General features: G+C 44.3%; 1 long non-coding RNA gene across 1 annotated transcript; it reads left to right on the forward strand.

The window, feature by feature from the left end:
* Positions 1-7,021: 7,021 nt before the first annotated feature.
* On the forward strand, positions 7,022-7,931 carry LOC120693139. Its single transcript, XR_005682867.1, has 2 exons — positions 7,022-7,588; positions 7,693-7,931. It is a non-coding gene; the product is annotated as an uncharacterized LOC120693139 (long non-coding RNA).
* The last annotated feature ends 863 nt before the right edge of the window (positions 7,932-8,794 follow it).

Below are 8,794 nucleotides of genomic sequence, written 5' to 3' on the forward strand. Positions count from 1 at the left end.
ATAAAGGTTGGTCATATTTTTTTTTTAAAAAACTCATTGGTTACTAGTTTAGTACTCCCTAACCTTGATGCTCATATTGATGAATTCACAACTGATTTCAGGACAGATAGTAGGGACTTGGGAATAATTGCAGCCAGGCTATAATTCTAATTAGAAAAGACTGCTCTGCACCGCGTTTGAATATATGATGACTTAGCCTCTGAACAAGGAGATGCTGTCCACAGATTGGATCAGGCTTGTTTCCCGTCTCATTTGCTTTTATAAGTTTAAGTCACAAGTCCCGTCACATCTCATGTTTAAACACCAATTATAAGTACTAAATATAGGATTTATCACAAAACTAATTTTATAAGTCGTGACTTCATCACGAGACGAATCTATTAAGCCTAATTAGTCTATAATTTGATCACTAATTGCTACAGTAACCATTCGTTAATCATGCATTAATTATCCTTAATAGATTCGTCTAGAACCCTAATTGCAACTTATGCAATTAGTTTTACTAGTCTATCAACCCGTGCTCCCGCACGGGCTAACTAAAATTAATATAAGAATAAAATCAATAATTATAATTAGCTATCTCACGCCCTTTTCATCTATTAAATATTCTAACACATACTCTAAAAATATATATTTTTATTTAGTTACAATAGATTTAATTTTGTCCACATCCATATGTATTCAGTATATGTTTAATTGAACTATTTGTTTGTGAATTTGTATTCTTATCTCTTCCATCGTACATGAATATATGGTGACATATATCGTGGGTAGTATTTTTATATAAATAATAATATAAATAATATATTAATAATAATAGAAATAGTAATTTTATAATTTTATATTGGTGCACTTTAATATATTATTATAATGATATAATTTAGATTCATATTTATGAGCAATTTAACTTGTAATAATAATGACATAATTGGATAATTTATATGCAAATTTAGGTGGTATTTGTATTATTTTTATAATGACATAGGTGGGTAATTTACACAAAGATTAGGGGTTACTTTAGATTTTTTATAATGCTAGAGGTGAGTAATTTATTAGAAAAGACAACAGATCCAATAGTTATTATAATTAGAGTTGTTGGATTGATGTCTGGATATTTCTGATTTTTATGAGAATTTGTATGATTTCTCTATTTTTTCAGAGCATCCACCTAGGATCCTAGGTGGTTTCACGTGAAGGCTCCAAAGGAGCCTCCAATTAGTAATAGTAAGATATTAAGTTAACATCCAAATATTCGAATTGACATCCAAACATTCGATGTGACAGCTACTTAAAAAACCAAACGAGACCTAAGTTTATAAGCATGGCACAACTCCTTATGCAGGGTTTGGTTCCTTAGTAACTATAGGCTGGCACGTTGTCATGTAAGATTTTCGGAGCTTTGCCATGCAAAATCTCACCACCGGTGTGGTGGCAAAAGACATTGCCAAACTGCCAGCTGCTGCAACTGCAAGACTCTCTTCAGGATCTGATGTCTCGTTTTGCTTCTCTGTCTGTACGCATCCACTCCTGCATTCCTCTCTGAAGTTCACCTTGCACCTTCACAAAAACACTGTCGCACCCCCCCTCCCCGCCCCCCCCCCCCCCGCGCTGCGGCGGCGTGTCGTGATGCCAAGGCTACAGTGAGCTGCAGCGGAGCCCGGCGAGGCCGGATGCAGCGTGGTGGCGGCGGTGACGCCGCCCGGTGGCAGCGAGGCTGCTGCGGCGGCGACCCACGGCGGCGGATCCGCCATCCTGGGGTCCGGATCTGGCGCCCCTATGGCCGGATCTACGTGGTGGCACGGATGCTGTGGTGCGTGTGCGACAAGGTGCCGCAGCAGGGTTGCGGAGCGGCGGGGCTCGCTGGGCCTGCGGAGTGGCGATCTCCACTACGCGCGGCGGAGGTTGTGCGGCACCGGTGGCTGCGTGTGTGCTCTGGCAGGCAACGTTGTGGCGTGACTCCACGGTGTGACCGCCCCTGCGGCGGTGGTTGGCGGCGGGGGCTGCGGCAGTGGTGTACTGGACTCCGAGGTGCCGTGTGAGGCCGCGCGTGGTGGCCGTCGGCGGTGCGAGGTGAATTGGAGGCGGTGAGCGGCACCACGTCTGTGGGTGGTGCGGCGCGAGGAGGTGCGAGTTGGACATGACGCGTGGGTGGCACTCCTGCACCGCCGGTCTTGGGGGACTTCTTGCTTTCCCAGGATGTGGACGTGCAGATAGGACGGGATTCTCCGGGCAAAAGCCTCGCCGGCTTCCTGCTAGTGGTGATGACAACGACGTCTGAGGGCGTCATTCTCCTTGTTGGGGGTGTCATCTTGGACCCCATCCCTTTAGCGCGGGCTTCTTCGGGCGAAAGACCTATCCACTTGTTGGACGAGCGACGGCGGCGCTTTTGGCGTTGTTACCTTCTTGAAGGCGTCGTTGGTGGAGACACTTCTCGGCCAGGCGATGGAAAGCTTGCCGATGGCTTGGTGGGGTGGCTTGGTGCAGGTGAAGAGCTCGAAGGGGGTTGCCTATCTCTTGCGACGGCGACCAAAATCATACTGGCGGTAGGGGTTTGTCACAAGGATGTTGGATCTTGCCACTTGCAGCGGACTGCAGCATTTGACATTGCTTGACAATTATTAGTGCGGCGTGGGACTGCGTCGGAAGGCGGCGCTTGCGGCACCATCATCGTGGGACGGCTTGGCTTGCAGCGGACTGCGGCGGGTCGCTCAACCTTGCTCGGCAACTCCGGGGTGGTACATCGTCGAAAAATGGCGCAAGCGACAGCTTGGCATGCTATTATGGCGGCGGAGGCTGTTGCATGGGTGGCACAACGTGATGCGGTCGTTCATCGGGCGCGGTCCGGTTGTTCGATGGGGATCTTGAAACACGGGGCAACACCATTCGTCATCCTGATGGCGATTTAAGGAACGGATCCGCGACACGGAGTACTATGGCGGACATGGCGAGGCCCCCGGGTGCGTTGTCTTCTGCATGGCGACGAGAGCGAGGAGGAGGTCTAGCGGCGGATGAGGCGAGGCCCCTGCATGTTGTGTCATCACGGTGGTGATGGCGAGACAGCCTGCGAGAGGTTCGGATTCGATGGTTTCACTCTGTCAGATGGTGTTTGGTGGGGCAGCGGCACTACAGCAACAGATCCTGCATAGTGGTGGCCTTCTTGGCGTGGTGCGGTTTGTTTTCCTCGACTTCTTATTGACGCAGGATCGTGTTTCGACGGCGACTTTCTAGGTTAGAGTCAAGGTGTGGCGTTTCTCAGGAGTGTCGAGTTGCGGAGTTCCCCGTTTTGACGTCCCAATCCAACCGGGTGTATCTTCTTTTTTCATTTCTTTTCTTTTTCCTGGCTATGGTCTCCCAGAACTGTAGTCTTGTATTTTTTCTGCTATATCAATGGAAACTCGCACTATCTTGTGCGGTTCGTTCAAAAAAAAAGAGTCCAAGGTGTTCATAGCAAGGGTCAGCACGAGCAGTTGCTTGTGCATGTATCATTAGAATCTGTGTTCCTGAGGAAGTCGACTACCTTTTCAGTTCCCTGATTCAAAAACAAATTAAAACTTGAACAACATATTCTCCCCCAGGTTTGGAAGAGCCAAACCAAACAGCTGACTCATCTTAGAGCAGGTTTTATTGATTCCAGTGGTCCACAAATAATGACCCAAAATATTACCCCCAGCATATTTTTTGTTTCCCCGCATTGTGCAAGCACAACATACGTTCTTTTTTAGATAATGGGAAAAAAAAAAGAGTACCCCAAGTACCCAACCTTGACCTCAAGAGAGGCTACAGCCGAAGCACAAAATACGTTCAGTTAATGGATCTATCATCTATGCTTCTCTAAACAAACTACTTCGCGCTGACAGAGGTAATCTCACCACTTTGTAATATGGGTGATGTTCACTAGTTTTAGCTAGAAACTAAACAACCAGTGCGAATTTTAGTCAAACATGTGTGGAAGCAAACCAACCACCCACTACGAAAAATTTGGCACAGCTAACCTTTGCCATGGCTACTAAACGTGTTCACTTTGCCACAAAGTTAAGCAAGCCCACAAGCGTGGCTAACGTGGTAACGCCCAAGGTTAGGTGTGATAAACCTTACAGGCCCTTGCTCTGTTCGCTTTTCAATCACCATGGACTTCATTTGCACAGTGATTGAATTTAGTTCCCTTTTACGATAATTCCTGGCAGGAATAAGGTGAGGTCGAAGGGGGGTATACATATGGCGAGACGAGTGCTACGTAGTTTGGGTTTGGTGTTGGATCAATACTTGCCGCATCCCTGGTCAGTGAACTATTCAAATGCAATCCTACTTAAGTGCTTTGTGTAAAGTTATCAAATGAGCTACTTTTCTAGCTCAATTAACTTCTTCTGGGTTTCCTGGTGCTAATAATTTTTCAGGGCTATACTGGGCTTGGGAATTTTTCAGGTATCATATGACTTGTATTCTGCTGCATGTCATACTGCATGCATCATGTGTATGAACAAGCATGCTCTGTTTTCTAAGATACCACTCTTTGACTAGTTGGTAGTTTAGCAGGAACTATAAACTGTCGAATTTTCAATCTTTTTACTGACACAGAAAGGCCACTACTATAAGTGGATGCTGCTTTTCCAGTGGGAAACAAGTCGTGGATCATTGCAAAATGAATCCTGGTGCTGCTTTCAATTGTCACATGCTGTTTTCAGGAACAGTAAAACTAATTCGCAGTATCTCATTCCAGGAGTTGATTGTGACTACAGCTTCATCCGTTCTGCTTTGCATCTTAGCTTCATACTACGATAGCAATTTGGTGCCGGACTTGAAAAGACATGCTTGATAAATGACACCAGCCTATCCACCTCAGATCTGGAAAATTTTGCACGCAGAGATCAGATGTTGCTATTGTTGGTGATATGCCCAAGAGGCAATCATAACAATATAGATTAAAAGCCCACATGGATATTGATCCATGAGCGATTAGGGTTACTAATGGGCCTATATGGTCGATGGCCCATTAGCGAGCTCTATATATATGAGGGAGGGGGCTAGGGGCGCCACACCCTTTTGCTGCGCCCAAATCCTAGCCGCCCTCCCTCCTGGCCGCCGCTCTCCTCCAACCTTGCGTGCGGTCCTAGCACATCGGCGCACGGCGTTCCTTCACCCGCACGTGTGGACTCCGTGGAGGCGCTGCTACTGTTGCCGTGCTGATCGGCAAGAAGTAGACGATCCGTTTGTGACGTGATCGACTACTTCCTCTTCATCGACGCGCGCCTACATTGGACAAGTCTACTCCAACGCATCTTCCGCTGCACTGCGCGTCGAGGGGTAACGCTCCATGATCATCTGCTTACATGAGATCCTTATCGCTAGCGTAGCATTTCCTTACAGTGGTACCAGAGCGATCGTGTTTAGCTTTTGGTCTGGATGTGCATATATAGATATGTTTGTTTAGGGTTTTGCAATCTGTTCATATGAGATGTATAGATTGATGCACGGTGTGGGTTTGGTACGAGTTGATTGCATCACGATAATTGTAGATTGGTTCGTGTTCTTTCTCTATTGTGCGCACGAATTGCCCATACCGGCTGGAATCACCATCTGGGCTAACTGTGCAAACGAGAAGAGATTGAGCCGACATATCTGACTCGTGTGGTGCAGTTTTCTCCGATGTACCTATCGCGATAGTCAATGTGATTGACTAATGAAAATAAGGGACATTGTGAATGGCCCAGATCGGTTTGATTGGATAAATCCGATGAGATTTTCATAGCGATTCTATAGATGTGATCTATGTTTTCCCGAAGAGCTTTGATAGTGGTTTATCATACCCCTACGGTAGAATATATATGTTCTACGCTTAACTTATTTTTGCAGGGTGTGATGTGAATGGTATGACCTCAATATCATGTGATGATCTGTGTGTAATGATTTTTGTGACCTGCGTGTCACCGTTACAACAACCGGGTTGAGGTTGTTCCATTATTGTATAACGGCCTGCGTGTCGACATGTGATGCTTGATTCCCTCATGTAATTTATTTTACTAGTGCTATTAGATGTAATAGCTTAGTACTTATTCTTGGAGGCTTCAAGCACGGATGGCAATGACGATCACCACGAGACAGGATGAATGACAACAGAGGTCACCATGAAGCAATGGAGATGGAGCCCATTGTGATGCAAAAGGCCATACTATTCACAATATAATATGATTATATGCCTGTGATGTTTATTTTCCTGTCATACTGTTCTTTCATGTTTTTCATATGAGCGATATATTTTTATCATGATAGAATAGCTTCCCTCAGTAAAGTTGAGAACTTTGTATCCTTTTACCAATAGCTGCACCTATTAAAATTTTGATCGTTGTGTGGTAGGTTTACCAAAGTAGAGTACCTTCAACCATCATCATGAATAGGGTGAGTGTCGGACACTCAATAGCATAGTATTGGTTTTCTCAATAAAGCTGTCAAAATGGTTTTTGGGCTTTAGGATATGGAGTTGGAGCCAGGGCATTGGATGCCACCCAACAAACAAGAGTCATATAGAGATATGATTAACAAGGCGTTGTTTACCTATGTCACTAGTTTTCTAGCAGTGAAGCCAAAGCTCACTAGAATTTTAGTGAATATGGATCTTGGTCCCCTATATGTCGTTCGAGGGAAGGCGATGTTGTAGTGGGAGTCTTTTATTTTTAATAGAAGAATTACATGAACTTAGTGCTGAAACCTTGCTTTACTTTAATATTGTAGATCATGTCTGCTAGTAACAATTCTGCTTTCAATTTGCGATCTGTTCTTGAGAAAGAAAAGTTGAATGGAACCAACTTTATTGATTGGTCCCGCAACCTGAGAATTGTTCTCAGGCAAGAGAGAAAGGAGTATGTTCTTGAGCAGCCATACCCTAACGATCTCCCTGATAATGCCAGTAATGCCGATTGCACTACTTATGAGAAGCACTGCGATGATTCAGTCAACGTGAGCTGTCTCATGCTTGCTACCATGTCACCTGATCTACAGAAGCAGTATGAGCATACGAATGCTTACAATATGATTGGAGGGTTGCGTGGAATGTTTGAGAACCAAGCTAGGGTTGAGAGGTACAACATCTCAAAATCCTTGTTCTCGTGCAAGCTAGCAGAAGGTAGCCCGGTCAATCCTCATGTGATCAAAATGATTGATTACATTGAGACTTTGGACAGACTTGGCTCTGAGCTCCATGATGATCTTGCTGTTGACGTCATTCTCCAGTCGCTCCCGCCGAGCTACGAGCCCTTCATTATGAATTTTCAAAAGAATGGTATGGAGAAATCGTTGTCTGAATTACATGGCATGCTTAAAACCGCAGAAGAAAGCATCAAGAAAAGTACCAATCATGTGATGGTGGTACGAAAGGAGAACAAAAAGAGGAAGTGTTGGACGCCTCCCAAAGGCAAGGGCAAGGGCAAGGAAAAGGTTTCCAAAGATCCCCAGGGCTCTAAGATTAAGGCCAAATCTGGCCCTTCTCCTAATGATGAATGCTTCCACTGCAAGGGCAAGGGACACTAGTCAAGAAACTGCAAGAAATACTTGGAGGATCTGAAAAAGAAGAAGGGAAGTGAGACTTCCGCTTCAGGTATGAATGTTATAAACATTACAGAAATTAATATTGCTATGTCTTCTAGTGAATCATGGGTATTTGATACTGGGTCGATAATTCACACTTGCATATCATTGCAGGGCCTTCAAAGGACTAGAAGATTTGCAAGAGGCGAGTTGGATGTTCGTGTCGGCAATGGAGCAAAGGTTGCAGTCATGGCGGTCGGTACTTATCACTTGTCGTTACCCTCAGGCTTAGTTTTGGAATTAAATAATTGTTATTGCATTCCTGCTTTGAGTAAGAACATTATCTCTTCTTCATGTTTGGAGGAAGTTGATGGTTATGAGATTGTAATAAAGAACAAGCGTTGTTCCATTTACTTTAATAATATTCTTTATGCTCATTGTCCATTGATGAATGGATTGTATGTTCTTGATCCTAAGGATAAACCTGTTTATAACATTAATGCAAAACGGCTTCGACCAAATGATTTGAATCCCACTTTTATTTGGCACTGTCGCTTAGGTCATATAAATGAGAAATACATAGAAATACTCCATAAAGATGGTTTATTGAGCTCATTTGATTTTGAATCATTTGACACGTGCGAGTCTTGTTTACTTGGGAAAATGACTAAAGCGCCCTTTACTGGTCGAATTGAGAGGGCAAGTGACTTGTTGGGACTTGTACATACCGATGTATGTGGACCAATGAGCTCAATGGCCAGAGGTGGTTTTCAGTACTTCATCACTTTTACTGATAACTTTAGTAGATATGGATATATCTACTTAATGACGCACAAGTATGAATTGTTTGAAAAGATCAAAGAATTTCAGAATGAAGTATAAAATCAATTGGGCAAGACAATTAAATTTCTACCATCTGATCATGGGAGTGAATATTTGAGCCATGAATTCGGTGATCATCTGAAACAATGTGGAATTGTTCCACAATTGACTCCGCCTGGAACGCCTCAATGGAATGGGGTCTCCGAACGGAGGAACCGAACCTTGTTGGACATGGTTAGGTCGATGATGAGCCAAGCTGATCTTCCACTATCATTTTGGGGTTATGCTCTAGAAACTGCTGCGTTTACACTAAATAGGGTTCCAACTAAGTCTGTGGAAAAGACTCCATATGAGATATGGACTGGGAAACGTCCCGGGTTATCTTTCCTCAAAGTTTGGGGATGTGGGGCTTATGTCAAACGTTTGATGTCAGATAAGCTCACCCCAAAATCTG

This window comes from Panicum virgatum, chromosome 9N (assembly GCF_016808335.1).
Source record: "Panicum virgatum strain AP13 chromosome 9N, P.virgatum_v5, whole genome shotgun sequence".
In the NCBI taxonomy this organism is placed as follows: Eukaryota; Viridiplantae; Streptophyta; class Magnoliopsida; order Poales; family Poaceae; genus Panicum; species Panicum virgatum.